The sequence below is a fragment of the Balaenoptera ricei genome, chromosome 10, assembly GCF_028023285.1.
Source record: "Balaenoptera ricei isolate mBalRic1 chromosome 10, mBalRic1.hap2, whole genome shotgun sequence".
In the NCBI taxonomy this organism is placed as follows: Eukaryota; Metazoa; Chordata; class Mammalia; order Artiodactyla; family Balaenopteridae; genus Balaenoptera; species Balaenoptera ricei.
In genome coordinates this window covers 21467855-21489981 of record NC_082648.1, presented here as the reverse complement: position 1 = coordinate 21489981, position 22127 = coordinate 21467855, and the positions used below count along the sequence as shown (strand labels likewise).

Below are 22127 nucleotides of genomic sequence, written 5' to 3'. Positions count from 1 at the left end.
GTCAGAAGCTAAGGGTGGAATCTGGGTATCAGCATTAAAAAAAAATTTCTCTAGGTTATTCTAACATGCAGCCAGGGTTGAGGAACACAGATCTAGGCTAAAAGGCTACAAACAGTAAAGGTTAATATACCTGCTGGTGTCTTTAGGCAATGTGAAGAACAGCTATCAGAATTTGCACAGATGACTAAGAAAGTAGAATTCTCCAGGACACAGAGGTTCACAAAGGTCTAGGCTTCAGGGACAATCAAGTAGAGAAAGTTGGGCAGAGAAGCTTTAGACAGAGACCCAAGCTGTGCAACCAAGAAGGAAGAAAGCAGATTGGCATTTGCAGCAAAATGAGTTCTTTCATATTCATTTTTAAAGTGCTTACAGGATTTCAGGTGACTGAAGTCACTGGCAGTCATCTTTGCAGAAAAACAAATCATAATATTTGAGAAACAAAAAGGTGATGCCCTGAGGGCAAATTTTATATTCATCTTTAAAAAAGTGACCTGGAAAATTATACATCATTTTGCTGCAAGAACTTACTATGCTGACAAATATTTGTAAAATGTTATTTCAGCCCATGAATTTTATTTTAGTAGACATTCAGAGTAAGTCACAGCTTCATAGAGCAAATGCCAGCCTTCCTTTCCATTCCCACATCCAGAGTCTCACCTTTCAAAAGAGAGTACTGGATCTCAGTCGACACTTTCTGGTAATGAAATCTGCCATGAAATTTTAAGCTAACAAATGGCTATGATTCACAAAATCTATCCAAACGAATCCTTATCGACTGGAAGCCTTGTTAACAATATGATATCTGAGTTTATCACTAAAAAATTATTTTGGAACAAATTCAAATACCAATTAAAAATCAAAATAAAGTCTCATCTTCCATGGTTATCTAGATTATCATTCTGTTAGTTGAATATAAAGTTTGCCCTCAACTTCTCTCCTTTTTTGTTTCCTAAATATTATGGTTTGTATTTCTGCAAAGATGCCTGCCAATAATGTCAGTCACCTGAAGCTCTCCAAGGACCTTTAAAATGAACACTAAAGAATTCATTGTGCTGATAAATATTTGTAAAATATTGTTTCAGCCCATGATTTTAATTTAAATAGGACTTAATAACTGAAAGTTGTCTCAGCATAGGGTCATGATTAAAAGCATGATCTCCTGATCAAATCCTGATTCCACTATTTCGTAAAATCAATACCTGTTCAACAAATATTTATTCAGTACTTGCTAGTGATAGGCACTAGATGTTTTAGATGATTGGAAGATATTGGTGAATGAAAGAGATAAAAATCCTTGCCTTCTTGACGCTTACACACTACTGAAGGAGGCTGACAATAAAAACAATAGAATAAACTTAATTTATTAACAAATTGTTTAACACATTAAAAGGTGATACATTGTACATATTTTTTATATAATGGGGGTGGGGATTCTGGGAGGGTTGGGAGTGGATTATAGTATTAAATAGTGTGGTCACGGTAGCTTTCATTGAGGAGGTGATATTTGAGTAATTGCTTGAAAGAGGTGAGAGGGTTAGCCTTGTGGATATCTAAGGGAAGTGTTCTGGGAAGATGGAAAAGCAAGTGCAGAGCCTGGTAGCAGAAGTTTGCTGATGTGTTTGAGGACAGCAAGGAGGCCAGAGTATCTAGAAGAATGTGAGCAGCGGGGAGAGAAGTACAAAATGAGTTCAGAGAGTTTGGGAGAGGGAGGCAGGTCACAGGGTCTTACAGGCCATTGTAGGGACTTTGGCTTTTCTCCTAAGGGAGGATGGGAGTCCTTGGAGGATTCTGAGCAGAGGAATAGCACGATCTGACCTCTGTTTTAAAAGCTTACTGTGGAAGAGAGTTCCACTTCTGGTGTGACAGTGTGAGAAGCTCCACAGATCCCCTCCCCATGGAAACTGGTAAAAATTATTTTTTAAATCAACCATTTAAGGTCTCAGGAAATGGTCCAGAGAGCATACAGCAGATAAAGAAACATTTATTCAAGAAATCTACTAAAACTCTGTAAAAACTACAGGAAGTTGTGGTATTTGAACTAAGATCTCTGAGCTCCCTTCCCGCTCAGTGAGATGAAAACTCTGCTCCAAAATTGTACAGCCATGAACACAGGGTTCCCCCTGCCAAGCCCCCAGTTGGAAGGGCTATCTTTTGGGGAGAGGCAATACATAAGCTCTGCTCATCTTGCCTTCAGTTACCTATTGCTGAAGCTAAGTTCCAGGTGAGTGTGGCTGAGAAATGGAGACTCCTTCTGCCTCACCATCATTGATGGGATGGAGGCCATACTGTGGCCACAGCACCACTGAGAATACTAGAGCCCTGATTGCTCTTTCCTTGGCTTGTGGGGTGGGAATTCTGTGCTGAAAGAGGCAAGCCAAGGAGACCTGGGGCTGCTGACTTTCCAACCACTGAATGTGCAGCTTCTGAAGAGGAATGTCACTCAGAGAAAAGGGTGCCATTGTCCCCATCCCTAGCATCAATGACATGACTCAGAGATTTTTGCCTAAGAGGAGGAACAGGCCATAAAACAGCTTGAAATCCCTCCCCAGTGGACTGATTCCATTTGCGACAGTGTAGACCTCATTTGCAATAGTTCAAGCCTAAGTTCACTCTCAAAAGCAGTGGAAGTTTTGGTGGAAGTTCATTGGGAGGAGATTGATAGATTCTTTGGAAGTAAAAGCTAAAAAGTAAAAGCTACATAGGCCAGGTAGCTTTCCAGAGACAAATGGGAAAAGAGACAGCTGCGAAGAGCTTTCCTGGGGTCAGAACAAACCTCACATGCTGACTTTGGGAACTATCCCTTTCAAAGGAACAAAATTTGGATCGAATTAGTCTGTGTAGTAATTTATGTACCAATGCACTGTTGAAAACAAGAAAGCAATCAGTCTATAATTAGTGGCACTTGAAGATTCGGTGTGGTCAAGGAAAGAGACAGTCAAAGAGAGCCCTGCCAAAACCACTGTCATCCCAGAGTAACTGTGGGCCTCAAGAAATGTGGGACAGCTTTAAGTGCACCAACATAGTTGTAATGGGAATACCAGTAGGAGAGGAGATAGAGAAAGGAGAAGGAAAATGTTTGAAGAAATAATGGCTGAAAACTAATGTAATTTATTTTAAAACATTAATTAATACATCCAGGAAGCTTAATGATTTCCAAGTTAAGATAAACACAAAAATATATATGCAAGTAAACACATGTCTGAAAGCCAAAGACAAGGACAAAATCTTGAAAGCAGCAAGAGAAAAATGGCTTGTCACTTACAGAGAATTGCAATGGGATTAACAGCTGACTTAGAAAAAATGGAGGTTAGAAGGCAGTGGGATAATATGTTTGAAGTGCTCAATGGAAAAAAAAAGTCAAGAATCCTGTATCCAGCAAAATTATTTTGTTGTAATGAAGGTGAAATAAAGACATAAAGACATTTCCAGATAAAGTCTGAGCGAATTTACTGCTAGCAGATTTGCTTTAGAAGAGATACTAAAGGAATTTCTTCAGGCTGAAAGCAAGTGACCCCAGATGTTAATTGGAATCCACATGAAAAAAACAAAGAGCACTGACAAAGGTAGTTATACAATTATAAAAAACAGTAATAATGCATATTTTTCTCCTTTCTTCTCTTAACTGATTCTAAAAGTAACTGTATAAAATGATATGTATATAATGTATTTGGGGCCCTATAACATGTAGAAATGGAATGTGAGTAGGAGCAAAGATGTATTGGGTTAAGGAAATGACTCCATATGTGAACTCGAATTTACAGGAAAAAATGAAGAGAGCTGATGACAAGAAATAAGAAGATTAATATAAGAAAAGCTAAAAGTATACACTTGCTATTCTTTTTCTCTCTCAGCTTCTTTAAAAGACATAAAATTACATAAAGTAATAATTATAACAATGTAATTTTGGATTTGTAACATTGATAGATACAATTAGTATAACAATAATACCACAAAAAGGGGAGAAAGGGAATAGAACTATATAGGAGTAATGTTTCTATAGTTCATTGGGATTAAATTAGTATGAATCTGAAACTACTTCTAATAAATTAAGGTAAGCCCCAGAGCAACCACTAAGGAAGTAACTCAAAAAATATGGTGAGAAAAATCATTAAAGAAATTAAAAAGATACTTTAGAAAATATTCACTTAAGACAAAAGAAAGCAGTAAAGGAGGAAAAGAGTAACAACAACAACAAAAAGGCATAATGCATATAGAAAACAAAAAGTTAAGTGGCAGATGTAAATCCGACTATATTTATAATTACCTTAAATGGGAATGGATTTAAAAGTCCCATCAAAAAACAGAGATTGTCAGATTTGATAAAAAATAAACTAGATCCAACTGTATTCTATCTACAGGAGACACTTTAGATTCAAAAATACAACAGCTTGAAGGTAAAAGTTTGAAAAAACATAATCATTCAAACATCAATCACAAGAAATTTAGAGTGTCAGACATAATATGCTTCAAAACAAAAAAAAATGTTACTAGAGATAAAGAGGAACACTGTGTAATGACAAAAGTCAATCTATCAGGAAGATACAACAATTATAAACATATATGCACTTAAAAACAGAGCACTAAAATACATGAGGCAAAAACTGAAATAGGAAATTCAACAGTTATAGTTGGAAACTTCAATAGTCCACTTTCAATAATGGATAGAGCAACTAGGAAAGAGATCAACAAGGAAACAGAAGACTTGAACAACATTATAAACCAAGTATACCTGGCATACATCAATAGAACATTTCATCAATAGAAAACATCAATAGAAAATAGCAGAATATGCATTTTTCTCAAGTGTACATGGAACATTCTCCAGGATATATCATATACCAGGCCATAAAACAAACGTCAATAGATTTTAGAGGATAAAAATAACAAAAGAACACAAAACATATTCTCTGACCACAGTGGAATGAAATTAGAAATCAACAACAGAAAGAAATTTGGGAAATCCTCAAATACGTGGAAATTAAACAACACATTCCCAAATAATTAATGCCTTGAAGAAGAAGTCAAGAAGAAATTATGAAATACTTTGGATGAATGAAAGGGAAGATACAGCATGTCAAAACTTTATGCAGCTAAAACAGTGCTTAGATGGAGATTATAGCTGTAAATGCCTATATTAAAAAAAAAGAAATTTCAAATCAGTAACCTGAATTTCCATCTAACACACTGGAAAAAGATCAAACTAAACCTAAAGCAAGCAGAAGAAAGGAAATAATAGAGAAAGGAAATTAATGAAGTAAATAATGGAAAAACACTAGAGAAAATCAATAAAATGAAAGCTAATTCTTTGAAAAGACTAATAATTTTAACAGACCTTTTGCTAGATTGACCAAGAAAAAAAAAGAAGACTGAAATTACTAGAATCATAAATGAAAACAGGGAACATGTCTACCAACCTTAAAGAAATTAGACAATTTAGATGACATAGATAAATTCCTAGAAGGATGTAAAAACTTACTCTGTTTACTGTGTTTAAAATTTCATGTAGAGTAAGGGTGGAAGTAGAGAGAGCTATTAGTTGTGAATGGCAAGACATGATGCTGGCTCAACAAGGGTGGTAGCAGTGGAAGTGGTGAAAAGTGATCAGAGTCTGAATACATTTGGATGCTAGGGCCAGTGAGATCTCCTGATAGATTCAACATGAGAATCAAAGATGACTCCTTGTTTTTTCCTGGAGCAAAAAGCAGGAGGGCTTTTCCATCAACTGATAGGGGGGAGACCCTAGGTGCAGTTGTTTTGGGAGTGGGAAGGATATCTTTTATTTGCTCCTTATAAATTCACTGTCTACCTTTCTTCATTTTGTTCTGTGCTCCACGAGGCTGACCTCTACAGAGCTCCTCAGCTCTGCTCTCTGGCTTTCCAGGTATGTTCAATTAATTGGGAACACTAAGAGATTCAAGGGTAGGAGGAGTTGCTTTAAACTTCTTGTACTTCTCCACCAAGGATCACAGCTCCTGTCAATTGACCTTCTACGTCTTTCTGTCTCTCTGTCCCTCCCTCTGCACCCCAGTGACAGCTGCTTCCTCCCTTTACTCCTTTACCCTTCAGGGTCGATGGGACAGTAGTGCCTTTGTTAGCACTGGAGTGTTGTGCTATCTTTTGTGGTTTCCCTACACCCTGTAAATAGCTCCTTTATTAAACTGTCCTCAAATTACCTAAATTAAGTGTGCCACCTGTTTCTTGCCAAAACTATGGCTGATATGGGAAGAAGATCAGAAACTTGGTTTTGGACATAATGAGATATCAAAGGGGGGATGAGAGTAGGCAATTGGTTATTTGAGTCTGGAATTCAGGAGAGTGACATAGCCTAGAGATAAGAATTTGGAAGTCATTAGCAGAAAGAAGATATTTAGAACCAGGGGACTTGATGAGATCATTGAGGGAGTGAAAAAGATAGAGAAAAGAAGAAGACTGAGACCTGAATTTTGGACTCTTTAATGTTAAGAGGTTGGATAGATGATGGGGAACCAGCAAAGGAGAAGGAGAAGCAAGGGAGGAAGGAGGAAAACCAAGGGAAGCCAACTGAGGAATGTATATCAAGGAGAGGAGTGATTCACTGTGTCAAATGCTGCTGAAAAGCCAGGTGCAAACGGGACTAAGAATTGACCATTGAATTTAGCAATGTGGAGGTCATTGCTGACCTTGGCAAGAATATGTTCAGTGGTGTTAGGGTAACAAAACCTGTTTAGAGTGTGTTTTAAAGAGAAGAACTGGAGGAAGCAAGTATAGACAAATGAATTTTGCTACAAAGAGAACAGTATATGGTTAGTGGCTAGAGAGGGAAGAGGAATTTTGTTTTGTGTTCATTTATTTTGTTTTATTAAGATGGGAGAATAACAGCATGTTTGTATGCTAATAAGTATGATTCAGTAGAAAAGAGAAAAATAATAATGTAGGCGAGAAATGGGAGAATTGCTGAAGGATTCCCCTGAATAGGAGAGGGTGGGAGTCTAAGACACAAGGAGAAGGGTCCCCTGAGACAGGAACACAGAGCACATAGTTCATCTATAGTAACAAGAGAGAAGGCAGAGTGTGCAGATTCAGAATTTCTCTTCTGATTGTATTTTCTCAGTAAAGTAGGAAGTAATCAGCTGTGAGTGAGCACAGTGGGGAGGGGTAGGAAGTTTGAGACGAAGTTGTGAATGGTTGCCTACGAGTGTAAAAGTTAGTGACCTAAGGAAGTGTAGTATGAATGCTGGCAGCATCAAGAAATTCCTTAAGGTTCACTATCATGAATTTAAAATGGAATAATGTTCAACTGAAGGGATGCAGTTAGAGAGTAAGCAGGGAGTTGGATTCAACAAGGAGTTGCGGTTTTCTTAAGCAAGATGTGTGGCCTCATATATAAAATGGGGATAATAATACTTACCATGAGAGTTGCTATATGCATTAAATGAGATAACACAAATAAAATGCTTATCACAGTGTCTGGTACATTGTAAGTACACAATAAACGTGTGCTAGAATTATTGCTATTGTAATACCTAGTAGGGCTAGGAAAACTTCCGAAGTGGAAATTATCTGTTTTAATCGTACCTATAATGACCAAATGCTTCTGTTGGTTAATTGCAGTTTGGTTCAACTATTCATAGCATGTGTCTTCTTACCAGGTGGGGACCTAGAGACTACATCTATGTTGCCTTTATAACACTTCACTTCCAATAGGCATAAGCTTGCACAAAATAGCTCGGGGAACCATTTGCTCATCTCTGCAATGCTTCAATTCCCATTGTAGAGCAATAGTTGGAAAACCCAGCTCCTTCTGTTTGTTACAGACTTCTGACATTTGATCTTTCTGCTAAATTCTTGGCAATGGCCTTAAGGCAAGTAGGAATCCAATTGCTTAGATTAGTATAACTTTGAAGTTATTCCTCTGTTTCTAACACTGGTACTCTGAGAATAGGAATTCCAAACAAGCTCAGATAGCTTGTATGCCTTTCTTGACCTTTTCAAACATCATTTCTTTCATTTTGGACATTGATTGTACCTGATTAAGCTATCTATATCACATTTTTTGACTATATTTACTGTTATTACATCAGGTACTGCCTGAAGGAATGATGCGGTATCCCCAAGCCAGGCCACTTGGGTGTCTCTTAGTCTGGGGGGGGGGTATGGTGGCATTTTCCCAATTGGTGCCCCCAAGCTGCCTGGTGTTTTGGGACAAGGAAGGAGAATCTTGAGCCCCTGGGGACGAAGAGCCTTCCCAGTTCAGACCATTTGCTGTATAGCTGAGTGCCTTTTGCCAGTTTCATTCCTCCTACTCCTATTCTGAAGCCTTTAGGCAGTAAATACAGTTATACAATGTAAATCATTCTCCCTTTCTAAACAACAACAAGTTTTAAAATAATATGAAGAACACTGACAGTATAATTAAATAAATAAAAATATAGAAAGCACTTAATTTTTTTTTAAATTTCAAACTCATGGAAAAGTTGAATAAAGAACAATGAACACTCATATACCCCTATCTGAATTTATCCACTGTAGAGTTGCCAGGTAAAATGCAGGATTCCAAGTTAAACTTGAGTTTCAGATGAATCATGAATAATTTTTAAGTATGAGTATGCATGCAGTATTTGGGACATACTTATACTAAAAAATTATTTGTTGTCTCTCTGAAATTCAAATTTAACTAGGCATCTTGTGTTTTTTTGGCAAATCTGACAGCCCTAACTTACTGTTAACATCTAACCTCACTTGTTCCCATCTTTTCTCTTATACATTTCTCCTTTGCCAAACCATCTGGGGAACATTAAAAAAAAAAATCTCAAATAGGCCTTGTATACGTATATAAAGAAAATTCATTTTCATTGGCTTTTTTTTTAAAAACTAGTGCTTGCAACTGCGCTTTCCACTTGTTATTATATAGTGCTAATTCCCTACTCTTGCCCAGACTCCAGGTTAGTTCTAAGTGCACGTCCATATGCAGTTACAAAACCACTTCAACACTCATGTCAAAAAACCAGTTGCTATCATGTTGTGAAAATGACTCTACTACCCAAAGCAATCTACAGAGTCAATGCAATCCCTATAAAGTTACCAGTGGCATTTTTTACAGAACTAGAACAAAAATCTTAAAATTTGTATGGAGACAAAAAAGACCCCGAATAGCCAAAGCAATCTTGAGGGAAAAAAATGGAGCTGGAGGAATCAGACTCCCTGACTTCAGACTATACTACAAAGCTACAGTAATCAAGACAATATAGTACTGGCACAAAAACAGAAATATAGATCAATGGAACAGGATAGAAAGTCCAGAGATAAACCCACACACCTATGGTCAACTAATCTATGACAAAGGAGGCAAGGATATACAATGGAGAAAAGACAGTCTCTTCAATAAGTGGTGCTGGGAAAACTGGACAGCTACATGTAAAAGAATGAAATTGGAACACTCCCTAACACCATACACAAAAATAAACTCAAAATGGATTAGAGACCTAAATGTAAGACCGGGCACTATAAAACTCTTAGAGGAAAACATTAAGAAGAACACTCTTTGACATAAATCACAGCAAGATATTTTTTTCATCCACCTCCTAGAGTAATGGAAATAAAAACAAAAATAAACAAATGGGACCTAATGAAATTTAAAAGCTTTTGCACGGCAAAGGAAACCATAAACAAGATGAAAAGACAGCCCTCAGAATGGGAGGAAGTATTTGCAAGTGAATCATAAGACAAAGGATTAATCTCCAAAATATATAAACAGCTCATGCAGCTCAATATTAAAAAAACAAACAACCCAATCCAAAAATGGGCAGAAGACCTAAATAGACATTTCTCCAAAGAAGACATACTGATGGCCAAGAAGCACATGAAAAGCTGCTCAACATTACTAATTATTAGAGAAATACAAATCAAAACTACAATGAGGTATCACCTCACACCAGTTAGAATGGGCATCATCAGAAAATCTACAAACAACAAATTCTGGAGAGGGTGTGGAGAAAAGGGAACCCTCTTGCACTGTTGGTGGGAATGTCAATTGATACAGCCACTATGGAGAACAGTATGGAGGTTCCTTAAAAAACTAAAAATAGAATTACCATATGATCCAGCAATCCCACTACTGGGCATATACCCAGAGAAAACCATAATTCAAAAAGACACATGCACCCCAATGTTCACTGCAGCACTATTTACAATAGCCAGGTCATGGAAGCAACCTAAATGCCCATCGACAGACGAATGGATAAAGAAGATGTGGTACATATATACAATGGAATATTACTCAGCCATAAAAAGGAATGAAATTGAGTCATTTGTTGAGACGTGGATGGATCTAGAGACTGTCACACAGAGTGAAGTAAGTCAGAAAGAGAAAAACAAATATTGTATATTAATGCATATATGTGGAACCTAGAAAAATGGTACAGATGAACCAGTTTGCAGGGCAGAAATAGAGACTCAGATGTAGAGAACAAACGTATGGACCCCAAGGGGGGGAAGCGGCGGGGGGTGGGAGTGGGGGTGTGATGAATTGGGTGATTGGGATTGACATATACACTGATGTGGATAAAATGGATGACTAATAAGAACATGCTGTATAAAAAATAAATAAAATAAAATTCAGAAAAAAAGAAAACAGTTGCTATCACCAATGAAATAATAATCAAGTGGCCTCTGAACATCACCCTTCTGGAATTAATACTAAAACCATTTTAAGCTAAGGGTAAGCACTCTACAGAAACTCTTTGTATTGACTAAACAATTACCATTGCTTGGTTCTGGTGGATCTTCTAGCTTTTCTCAGTTTCTTTAGTATGAGAAATCTCACCCAAATTCTCTTTTCTTTAGACACATCCATATTTGTAGGTACTTTGATGAAATTGTTAAGAGCACAAGCCCAAGAGTCAGGCAGTCATGGGTTAAAATCCTGTCTTTTGTAGTCTTGGTTAGTTCAAGGAAGTTATTTAACTTTTTTGTGACTCACTTTCCTCATCTGTAACATGGAGTAAAATATATACTTCATGCACCTGTTGCAAGGTGAGCCCTGTGCCTGGCACAAGTATACTGGCAATCATCATGTAGATCTCCACTGTAATTTATCACACTTTCACTGGAGCCAGTTTTGCATTGTGTTTCCTATCTTACCCTGAAAATAATTTCCACACTGGGTATGAATACTTCTAAACCATAGCTACTGCTCACAACCTTCTTGTTACAACAGACCCAAATAGTCATATATAAAAACAGAATGGAGGTTAAAGGGGATGAGGTCTAGTTGTATTCTTAGATCCCTGATGGGGGTCTAAGATACACAGATATGGGTCAGGGACCATCATCTAGATAGAGGTATAGTAGAAAAGGAATTTGACTCCATCATTGACCATATGGTGTGTGTGTTTGTGTGCATGTGTGTGTACTGTGTATGTGTGAGTGTCCACATGTGTGTGCTAGGGATGAAAAATGATATCAAGATATATACAAGTTTATGGGTCATATATGGAAATTGATCTTTCCTCCATACTTCATATTAGATGTTATCAGATCAAAGCGTCCAGCTTGGATCATCAGACCTTTAAAAGAATGTGGAGAAACTGGAACAGATTCAGAGAAAAGAATCATAAATATGCAAATATTATATGAAAAATATTGAGAGATTTGAAACTTAAAGAAAGTCAAGGATGACTTGGTTTGTTTTCAAGAATAAGAAGAGCTTTTCTTAAAGATTCAGATCAGCTATTCCTTGTGTCCACAGAGGACCAAACGAGGGGAAAGGAATACATTAAAACTGTGTACTGCATGTTTTTTATTTTGTGTAAGGAAGAACTTACTGCAAACTTGGTGATAAAATAGTCGACTGGACTGCTGAGTTAGTTATGAGGTCTGTAATGGGGAGTTTTGTCTTAAAGCTTTGTGGATAATCACCAGACCTAGCTATTTTCAATTTGGCATCTACCTAAACCAGGTTGCTGCACCAGACGAATGCTGAAGGTTCTTTCTAGCTTTGGAATATAACTAGAAAATACCAAGGGGCTGCATGTATAAGACATGTTGCACAATTAAAAATCTATCTATCGAAGAGGTAGGTCAGCCACAAAGCAGAGGCGAGCGTTTTAGCACGCTCTGGCTGTTACACAGAGCACAACATGAGACCCATCAGTCAGCTTCTAACAGACAATCCAGGTCAGCCAGACTGATGGGATTTTTAGTGTTGATTGTGTTGGATTTGCATTTGCTGTTACGAAAGGGGCAACCAACAAAGTCTTAGAATAGTGTGCATGCGTTGACCCATAACCAGTGAAACAAACAAAATAAAAAAGGCTGCTGTTAAATTAATAATTCTTAGTATGGATAGGAATGTTTTCCTTATTAAATTCAGAGTGGATTCATTCTAGGAACAATTTTGGTCTAGAGGCTGTCACTTGCTATAGATTACTGACTTTAGTGCTTGGCTGCCAAAATACTTTGGCTCATTCTCAAGCCCCAAGAATTGCATAAATTTTCCCTCTCATCATGCTCCAGAGCCATCAACAATATCTCTAGATGTCTTTTCTTCTAATTTTATTTAATTCTTTTGTCTCAAGTCTCCTAAGAATTTCTGTGTACTATTTATATTGTATTATATTAATTATGAGTCATAGCCATACACTGATTCACATGATCCATATATTAATCACATGATTGTGTGCCTTTGTTCCTTTACTAGGTTTCTATTTTTTCTTAACCTGTCCACAATCTCAGATAAGCATCTTCTGCAAGTCTGTAGTTCTCCTCTCACCTGCACATGGACTGGCACAGATGTTGACAAATGGAATGTATTTTTCAGCCAATGTTTATTGTCTCTGACCAGATCTAAAAGGCTTGACTGTTTGCATGTAACAAACAAAACAGAACAATAACAATAATAGTGAAACAAATCAAAACAAAAGCCTTGTGGTTAAAATCAGCTGGGACTTAATTTTTCTCCCACATGAAAAGGTCTGGAAGTGAGAAGTCCAGGGCTGGTGAGGCAGCTGCAGGGTTACACAGTTTTGGATTCCTTCTGTTCAGCTACCCTGTCATCCTCAGTGCATGGCCTCATGGTCCATGTGGGTTGTTGTAGCGTCAGCCATCGCATCCACGTTCCAGGAGGCAGGATGGAGGAAAAGAAGGGAGAGCTGACTCACCTCCTTCAAGAAAATTTCCTGGAAGTTCCACACATCACTTCTAGTCGATTCTCACTGACTAGAACATAGGTACAAGGCTGCTTCCAGCAGCAAAGGAGGTTGGTAGTTTTTTACTCCGGGTGACAGTGTGCCCCACTATCATGGAGAAAGGAATCAATGAATGACAAACTGGACAATGAGCAGTCTTCAGCCCAGAGCCCAAATGTTGTGTTGGCAAGAGAAGTTCAATACAGATACAGTGATTTTAAATGTCAGCGTGGTGTGGACATTTCCCTGTGGTAACTATGCATCAAAACACTGTGCATAGTTTATTCATTAAGAGCTACATCCAAAATTCTTCCTGAAAACCTGGGAAGAAGGTGCTGCTATTATGTCTCAAGGTGTACCAAGACTGAGAACCGCACAGTTCATGGTAAAGTTGGTAGTTGAACCCAAGCAGTCAGATCCCTGAACCTGTACTATTAACTGTATCACTGTGTTGTCTGTAAAGTAACATAGAAACATTGACTTTCTAGGAATTTTTCAGTACAATCCGTGGCAGAACTCTCAGGGACTCTGTGATGCTGCCTTCATTATGACAACACACGTGCACATATTTGAAAAAACTATATCTGTGCCTTCATTTGGACATGATATGCAATTTTCAGGAGATCCTCTGAACTCATGTAATTTGTTAGTGGTGACTTCCTGCTCCTACCTCATCTTTCATTTGTTAAATGTTGTCTTTATTTTTCGGCTTCCTAGAAATTTGGAACTATGTAAAGTTTGTTTTAATTAAGCTCAGTTGATTCAGTGCATTCATTCTTTTGCAGCATTTTATTCTTATAGCTGTAGTTGAGATATATTCATGATTCAAGATGGTGATGTCAGTCTGTTTGGTTGGGGAATGGCCAAATTGTTGTGAAGCACTGTCAACTCAGGTACGTGATTGATGACAGGCTTATTGTAGAAAACAAGATTAACAGGTTTGGGGGGGGGGTGTTTATTTTAGTTTAGAAAAAGCTGTCCTATTGTTTTGATTGTATGGGAAAAAAAATCAAAATTTTAGTCATTATAGAGTGACAGGTGTTTGGCAAATTGGAAAATATACCTTAGTCCTACTGAATGTCAAATTAATAGAATGTTACCTTAGGGGAAAACTAATCTCAAAACAATCTTTTTTAATTCGTATTTTTTCTAACTCAATTATTGTATTTCCTTCAGATGAAATCAAAACCTTTAAGTCAAGGGTCCTTTCTATAAATATTTCATGTCAGTTGATGCGTGAAATAGCCCTCTTTTTCAATAACTGATGAAGGGTAGGGAAGATTTGATGCTTAGGGAATTCATTATTATTTCAGACTGTTCTTAAAAGGGATTTTCATAGTTCTTTATTTCCATAAGTCATGTCATAGTTTTCCAAAAAGAACTGAAAGAAAATGAAATAAAGATACCGAGACAACTTTTTAAAAATGTTTATTACAGACATTGTCAGACACATAAAAAATAGGCATAATACTATTATGAACTGCCAAGCACCCATCCCCCAGTTTCGACAGCTATCAACATATGGCCAATTTGTTTCAACTTCCCCTCTACCCCCAACTCCTTCCCTTCTACACGTTGGATTATTTTGCAGTAAATCTCAAACATCATCTCATTTATCTTTAAATACTTCATTATGAACCTATGCAAAATATGGATTCTTTGTTTTTTTAAAAACATATACCCAAACATAATATCCCTTCTGCAAAAAGTAATAATGATATTGAGAACATGATATGTTTATTCTCTTTTTCTCTCCTCTTTTCAACAGTTGGTATGTTTTAATCAGAATCCCAGCAGGTTCACATATTGCAGTTGGTGTTCTTTTAGTATATAGGTTCATTTTTCTTCTGTTTATTTTTCTTGCAATTTATTAGTTGAAAAAATATTATAAAGTATCTCACATTGTGGATTTTGCTGATTTGTTTTCCTGTGGTGTCATTTATTATGTTCCTCAGTCCCTTGTATTTCTGTAAATTGATCAGAATCAGGTTTGATTTTTTTTCTTTTTTGCAAGAATACTTCATAGATGGTGTTGTGTACTTCTTATTGCATCATATCAGGAGGACATAGTGCTTAGTTGTCTCTCATTTTACGATAAAATTGATCGATTTTTGTTAAGTAATGTCAGCCAAATCTTTTCATTATATAAACTTTCCATTTCATCAGCAATTTTAACAGCCATTTATGATGACCACCTAAACCAATTATTCCATTAGGGATTGCAAAATTGAGATAATCTCATTCTATAATTTCTTCTTCATTTATTAGCTGAAATTCTCCTGTAAAGGATAGTTTTCCTACATCAACTATGTGGTTACCTTAAAGTATAGGAAAGGCATATAAATGCTTGATTCTTTTCTTCATTAATTTTCAGAATAATAAGCTAATTCCTTAACATCTGGCAATGTTCACCAATGGACTTTTAAGTATTATTGTAAACAAATGGTTTAAAAACACATTTAATATGTTTCAGTCTACTGTTGTTGTTATTCCTCTCTATGCTCAAATTGTCCTGTCTTTGGGCAGGGAGAGCATCTTCAAATTAGATCTTGAGGTTTTTTTTCAGGACTTTCTGGTTCAACCAGATGATTCACGTTCATCTTGTACATTTCTTGACCTAGATCTTGAATCAACTTCAAGGTTCCTTTTCATGGAGAATGGTATTTAGAATCTCCAGGTAAGTTGCTGGGTCATCATTTGTTTTCAGACCTTTTCGGTAGTCAAAGCTAAGAAAAGAGCTGAGAAGTTCATACTAATATTTTCGATTCAATTTTTTTTTTTTTTTGGCTTCGCTGTGCAGCTGTGTGATCTTAGTTCCCCACCCAGGGATTGAACCCAGGCCATGGCAGTGAAAGTGCCAAGTCCTAATCACTGGACCACCAGGGGATTCCTTCGATTCAAATTTTGATTACAGGATTTTTACTTAGTTTGTATTCGTATCTTTTTTTTCTCTTTCACTGAAAACCTTGATTCCTAAATAGAATAATATAATTATTTATTTGCTTTGTCGTATAAAATTTCAGAAGGAAAATATATTTGTACTAACATTATGATTATTGAAAAGACTTTTTATTATTGAAAAGACTTTTTATTTTTGCATTCCTTTTGTCCTTAGAATATATCCCACCAGGGATAAACAGCAAAATTACTGTTTTAAAGTCACCTTGAAATAACCCCTCTCTGAGTGGTTAAGTCACAAAACTCAAAAAATAAGTTACTATTTTCTTTTAGCTTTCTAACTTTAGGGATTTATTTTTTAAGTTTTGATTTTTTAGGATGATATAAAGCCTTTATATGTTTCCAAAGTAAAATCTACAAAATATTTTGAAAATCGAACTTCTGTCCCTATTCCCTCACCCAATTCCCATTCTCACTAAAGGTAAATGTTGTTATTAGCTTTTGGTTTAGCATTTCTAAAATAAACAAGTGTGTGTTTGTATTGCTTCTCTTTCTTAGCTCTAAGATGGCATAGTATGCACACGCTACACACATTGCTTTTCTCATTTAACAATATATCTTTATGATCACAGATGCATAGTAGTCATTTTGTTAGTGTGACCTAAGTTTATTCAAGTAGCACACAATAAATGGGCATTTGGGTTCTTCCTGATATTTTACTATTCCAGAAATGTTACAGCCTTCTTTACCAATTACAATTTGCTTGACAAATATTTTGTTAAGGACATTTGGATTATTTCAAACCTTCCTTTTTATAAACCAAAGTGTGATAAGCATTCTTGCATATGAAACTATGGTTGTCCTACTAGGTTATAAGCTCCCTGAGAGTAAAGCATTTTATTTCTGCTTTGTGCATAACACGAAGCTCATCAATTTGAAGGTATTGATTGATTAAGCTAAATGGATCTTGAAAAATACATCAGGAAAACACATTCATCTTTTTGGAAAACATATGCGCATCAACATGTTACCGATCTTCAAGACCAACAAAATAAAGATTCTTTTCTACCAAATAGATTTGTCTGTGTATCTTGTTTAGGGAAAGTTTCTATAAATAGAAATTATTCCCAAATAAACACTGGATGAAGTTAAAGGAAAGAGTAGTACTATTACTGAGCAGCTACCAGACTCAAATTAGTCAAACAGACCACAAAAATTAATTGTGGTTAAGTAATTCAGGTGTTGGGAATAGTGTTAATTTAAACAGGTGGCATTCTTGTCTCAAAGAGCTTATTTTCTAGTGGGAAGACATAAGTGGAAAACATAGATAATAGACACATAATGAAATACGTAATGTATTTTAGAAAACTGATAATGGCTGGAAGGAAATCCTCAGGAAGGGGAGTAGGGTGGGATTCAGAGCACAAGTGGTGGGTACAGCCTTGGATAGGACCAGGGGTTGGTGGATTTGGGGAAAAGGGAATAAAGTAGTCCCTTTTTATTTCATATGTTTTCCAAGGAAGAATGCAGTGAGAGTGAGTAGTGAGAGGGTACTAGAATGGGTGAAATAATTGATCCAGAGAGTGGGAAAGTAAAGTTACTAGGAGAATATAGTTGATATCATGCTTGGTACTTCACTTATGAGAGATTATTTAACAAAAGTTGTTCTTCCAATACCTTCTGTTAAAGGAAATTTTGCTGCCTGTGGTCTGGCCAGGGGGGTTAAGAACATTTTTTTCCCACCCTCACTAGGCTGATGGGAATAATAATTAGCACTGGACTAGTAGGAAATCCATAGATAGCAATGTCTAGTGTGCAGTGTATCACCTTTGACACGAGTACCTTGACATACAATGATCTTAGCAATCAGTTTCCTTTCTTAGGAATTTGGAACTAGGAACCTGAAAGAATGAGGCAATTAGCAGACAGTGCAGAAACAGAAGGAGAACAGTAAGAGATGCTATTAGGTAGAGTCAGGGCCATAACAAGCTAAGGTCCGGAGAAAGCAAATCTATGCTTAAGCTGAAGAAATCTGTAAGAAAAAACCAGAAAGCATATGCAGAGAGAGGCAAAGAAGGAAGAAAGGTGGAGCAGAGTCTTTCTAGCTGCCTCATTTCCTGAAAACATTCCAGGCCCAATTTCAATTGGCATGTTTCCTTCGAGAAAATCCACTTTGACTTGAATGAGGTTGAGCTGGTACAGTGGACTGCTGCCATTTCAGTGTACCCAACATCTATGTGCTCTGTTTTGCTAGTAGTACACTGATTCTTCTCTAAGAAAACTATTCTTCCTCACTGAGGTCCATGAAATTTGGATGCAACTGATTTGTAGGTAGCTCATCATTCTTCTCCACCTTACTGCAACTTTCTTGTTTCTAAAATAGAAAGCACTAGAGCTGACCTCTAAGGCAGGAAGAGAAAACACCTGGTACTTGTGTTCCCGCCTCCTCTACCCACCCACCTCGGCCTGGCCTGTGAATCACTCAGCCCATATTCTGCCTTAGCAATTTTCATGAGAGGTAAATCCTGTTTGCTTTATCTGCTTGAGGTTTCTTAGAGCCCTCTATTATGTGATACTTCCAAAGAATAATTTGATGGAATTCAGCATTTCATTATCTTTACCTTCATCTCCTGACATTAATTTCTTTTCATAGATAACTGGTAACAATTAGGAGAGAAATTTAATCTTAGAATTTTAAAGTTTGTCTAAAAGCTTAGTATTAGGGTGTAGGCTATATAAATGAATTCTGGCAGCTTCTAGAATTAAGTACAACTAAGATAAAGAAATTGTGCCATTACGGTGATTAATTTGCCAAATATTCTTTTCTTAAGAGCCTTAAGATTTGAAACATAGGCTAAAGTGACTGCATCACCCTATCATAGTCACCCAAGCTTAAAATACGCCATCATCTATGGCTGCTATTAACATCAAATCAGTCACCAAGAACTTTCGCTACATCTGTTCCTTCATGACCATTCCCGTTGCCACCAACCTGGTCCAGGGCTTCATTATTTTGTGCCTAGAACATTGCAATATGGTTACAATTCGTCTCTCTGACTGGATACTTTTTCACTTGCTTCACCATACACACATGTTCCTATGGCCTTGCTAAGACAATAGACTGTTACAGCATCTCCCTGATCAACACCCAAACTCCATTTCTTAGCTCTACAAATCTCCCTAATTTGGTCCATACCTGCTTTTCACTCCTCTGTGTGAGCTTTCTGCCTAGTTCATCAAATAATACAGTCAACAAGTATTTATGGGGTAGCAGGATCTGTGCTATGGCTGGATATGCAACTAGGAATAAGATACTGCCTTTATCAATCATCCCAGAGCAAATATTCTACTGGAGCAGCCAGGCAAGTAAAGAGGAGACAAGGTCCACTGGAGGGAATTCTACCATGGTGGAGAGCATGGAGAATTATATGACACCAAAGCAGTAGCAACTCACCCGGTCCTGGAGGCCCCCACAAGACTTGTTGAGAAGATGACATCTCACTTGCATCCTGTAAGACAAGTAGGCTGCTCTGTTCATTGGCCCAACCTATGAGCAACACCCTTCAAGATGTGGCTCAAACCTCAGCCCATGAAATACTTCTTCACCATCTGGTTAGTGCCTCTGATCTCCTCTCCCCGCTCTGAGCTGCTGTAGCATTCATCTATTCATTCATTCAATCGGCAAATATTTAATGTGTCCTAGTAAGTACCAGGAACTTCTAGGCTCTGAGATACAGCAGTGAATAATTAAGTCCTTGTTCTTGAGAACTTATATTCAAATGGAGCAAGGAGATAGTATCAAACACACAAATATATAATATGCCATGTGGTGGTAGCACCTGTGAATGAAAAGAAAACACAGAAAGAGAAAGTTGGGGTGGGGGAGTGCTATTTTATATAGAGTGAAGTCTCTCTGCTAAGGTAACATTTGAGCAGAAAGATGCATAAAGTTCGGAGAGCTGAGGGAAGATGTTTCCAGGCTGAAGGACCACTGAGCGTAAAGGTCATGCAGCCAGGAGTGTGTGGAGTTGTAGGAACAGTGCTGACCTGGTATCACTCATTTGACTTCTCATTGGCTAGCGCCTCAATTCATTATTGTTCTTTTCACATGGCTCAGAGCTGTTCCTCTCAAACCTGTTTTCGGTTTATAGAGGCTAAGACTGTAACCTCACCTTCTTTATAATGTCTCTACCATTCTTCTCGCTCCTAATGCCCTGCACTCAGTCCAGTGCCCCTATGAGGCTATCAGGAAGTGTTCACTGACTAAATGAAGTGGGATTTACTCATGCTGTTGATGCATTATTTGTGCTATAAGGCACTCGTAATCCCCTTACCTGCCTGATAATATAAGAGCACGCTCTGTAACCAGCGAAAGAAAAGGGGGTGTGGTGGGGAGGCGGGTACAGAAACACAGAAACTATCCTCGGAGTATCAATTTCAGGGGCCTGAGAGTCTGCCTCTAGGGCAAGAACTAGAATACTTCTGGCAGTGTTTCTGTAGATTTTAATGTAGTAGGGATGATCTGGGAACCAGAATTGGATGGGTGACTCCAAAAAACTGATATAGTGAATTGTAGTCTGTAGGTTGATTAAGTATTGATCAGTGACCCAGCTCAGGTTTGAAACAGCCTCAGAACTACCTTCTGAATAAGCCATAAAGTAAAAGAACTGGTCACTGATTTAACTGGCAATCTCACTGGGGAAGCTGTGAAATTCTTTTGGAATAGGAAGTTAAGAACCTTTGAAAATTCACTTAAGTGTTTGATTTTTTAAAAACTGACACTTCAAATATCACTGAGGCAAATAAGATTAATTAAGGAACAGAAGGCCCTGAAATCTCCAGATTCATTCTTATTCGAGGCTCAGGAAGTGCCTGATTCACTTTGCATTAGGTATTTTAGGAAATGCTTAGCATGTAAATTCTTTAGGTGCTGAGTTTGAATAGTGTGGTCTGTGGACCCCTGGGGACCCTGTGACATTGAAACTATTTTGATGTTAAGATGATGATAATGATGCTAAGATGTCATTCTCTGTTTACTGTGTTAACATCTGCACCGATGGTAGGGAAACCTGCTGGTGTCTTTGCAGGAATCAAGGAGGTAACCCCAGATATCGTGTTCTTCACTACCATGTACTCACAGTTAAAAAAGATGCAAGTTCTACCATGTCCTTGATGAAGCAGTGAAAATTTATTAAATCTCAGCCCTTGAGTACACATCTTTCAAATAGTCTGTACACATTAATCACTACTTTTGCATACCAAAAATGGATTATCTATAGGAAAAGCCATGGTTTGAGTTGCAAGTTGAACAACATTTTTACCTAAAAGAATAACTACAAACTATCATTGTATCAAAAATGAATAAAGTAGATCTGTCACTTCAAGGAAAATAACTGACATTTGGTACCAATGATAAAATTTAAGCTTTCAAATGAATATGTATATTTTGGGAAAATTTGCATCTTGAAGCTTCCCAAAATTTAAAATGGATTTTTAGGATGAGATCTGTGTTTATTACGCAGATATTAACAAATGTGATATTTTGATAATCCTTAATGAAATATGTCAACATTTGGGAGATGTGCATAACTCAGGGAACCAATATTTTTCAAATGATCCACACATGTTGTTACAAAAGCAAGCATGGGGGGGCTTCCCTGGTGGCGCAGTGGTTGAGAATCTGCCTGCCAATGCAGGGGACACAGGTTCGAGCCCTGGTCTGGGAAGATCCCACATGCCGCAGACCAACTAGGCCAGTGAGCCACAATTACTGAGCCTGTGCATCTGGAGCCTCTGCTCCGCAACAAGAGAGGCCGTGATAATGAGAGGCCCGCGCACCGCGATGAAGAGTGGCCCCCACTTGCCGCAACTAGAGAAAGCCCTCGCACAGAAATGAAGACCCAACACAGCCAAAAATAAATAAATAAATAAATAAATAAATAAATAAATAAATAAACCCAAAGTTTAAAAAAAAAAAAAAAGCAAGCATGGGTAAAAGACCCATTCAAAGTATAACATAGACCAGTGAATTATATTTATTTTTTATTTTTTTATTATTTATTTTAT

General features: G+C 37.3%; 1 protein-coding gene across 14 annotated transcripts in view; it reads left to right on the top strand.

Annotated features, from left to right (window-relative positions):
• The window catches only part of LMNTD1 (lamin tail domain containing 1), a 431818-nt gene that overhangs the window by 218201 nt on the left and 191490 nt on the right, over positions 1-22127 (top strand). For 10 of the 14 annotated variants that reach the window (XM_059935489.1, XM_059935481.1, XM_059935491.1 and 7 more), the window contains 2 exons: positions 13949-14056; positions 15785-15840. The exons of 1 other annotated variant lie outside the window; for it this stretch is intronic. The gene's annotated coding sequence lies outside the window, so the exon portion shown is untranslated. The remainder of the gene's footprint in view (positions 1-13948; positions 14057-15784; positions 15841-22127) is intronic. 3 more of the 14 variants (XM_059935486.1, XM_059935482.1, XM_059935488.1) reach the window with 1 other exon arrangement.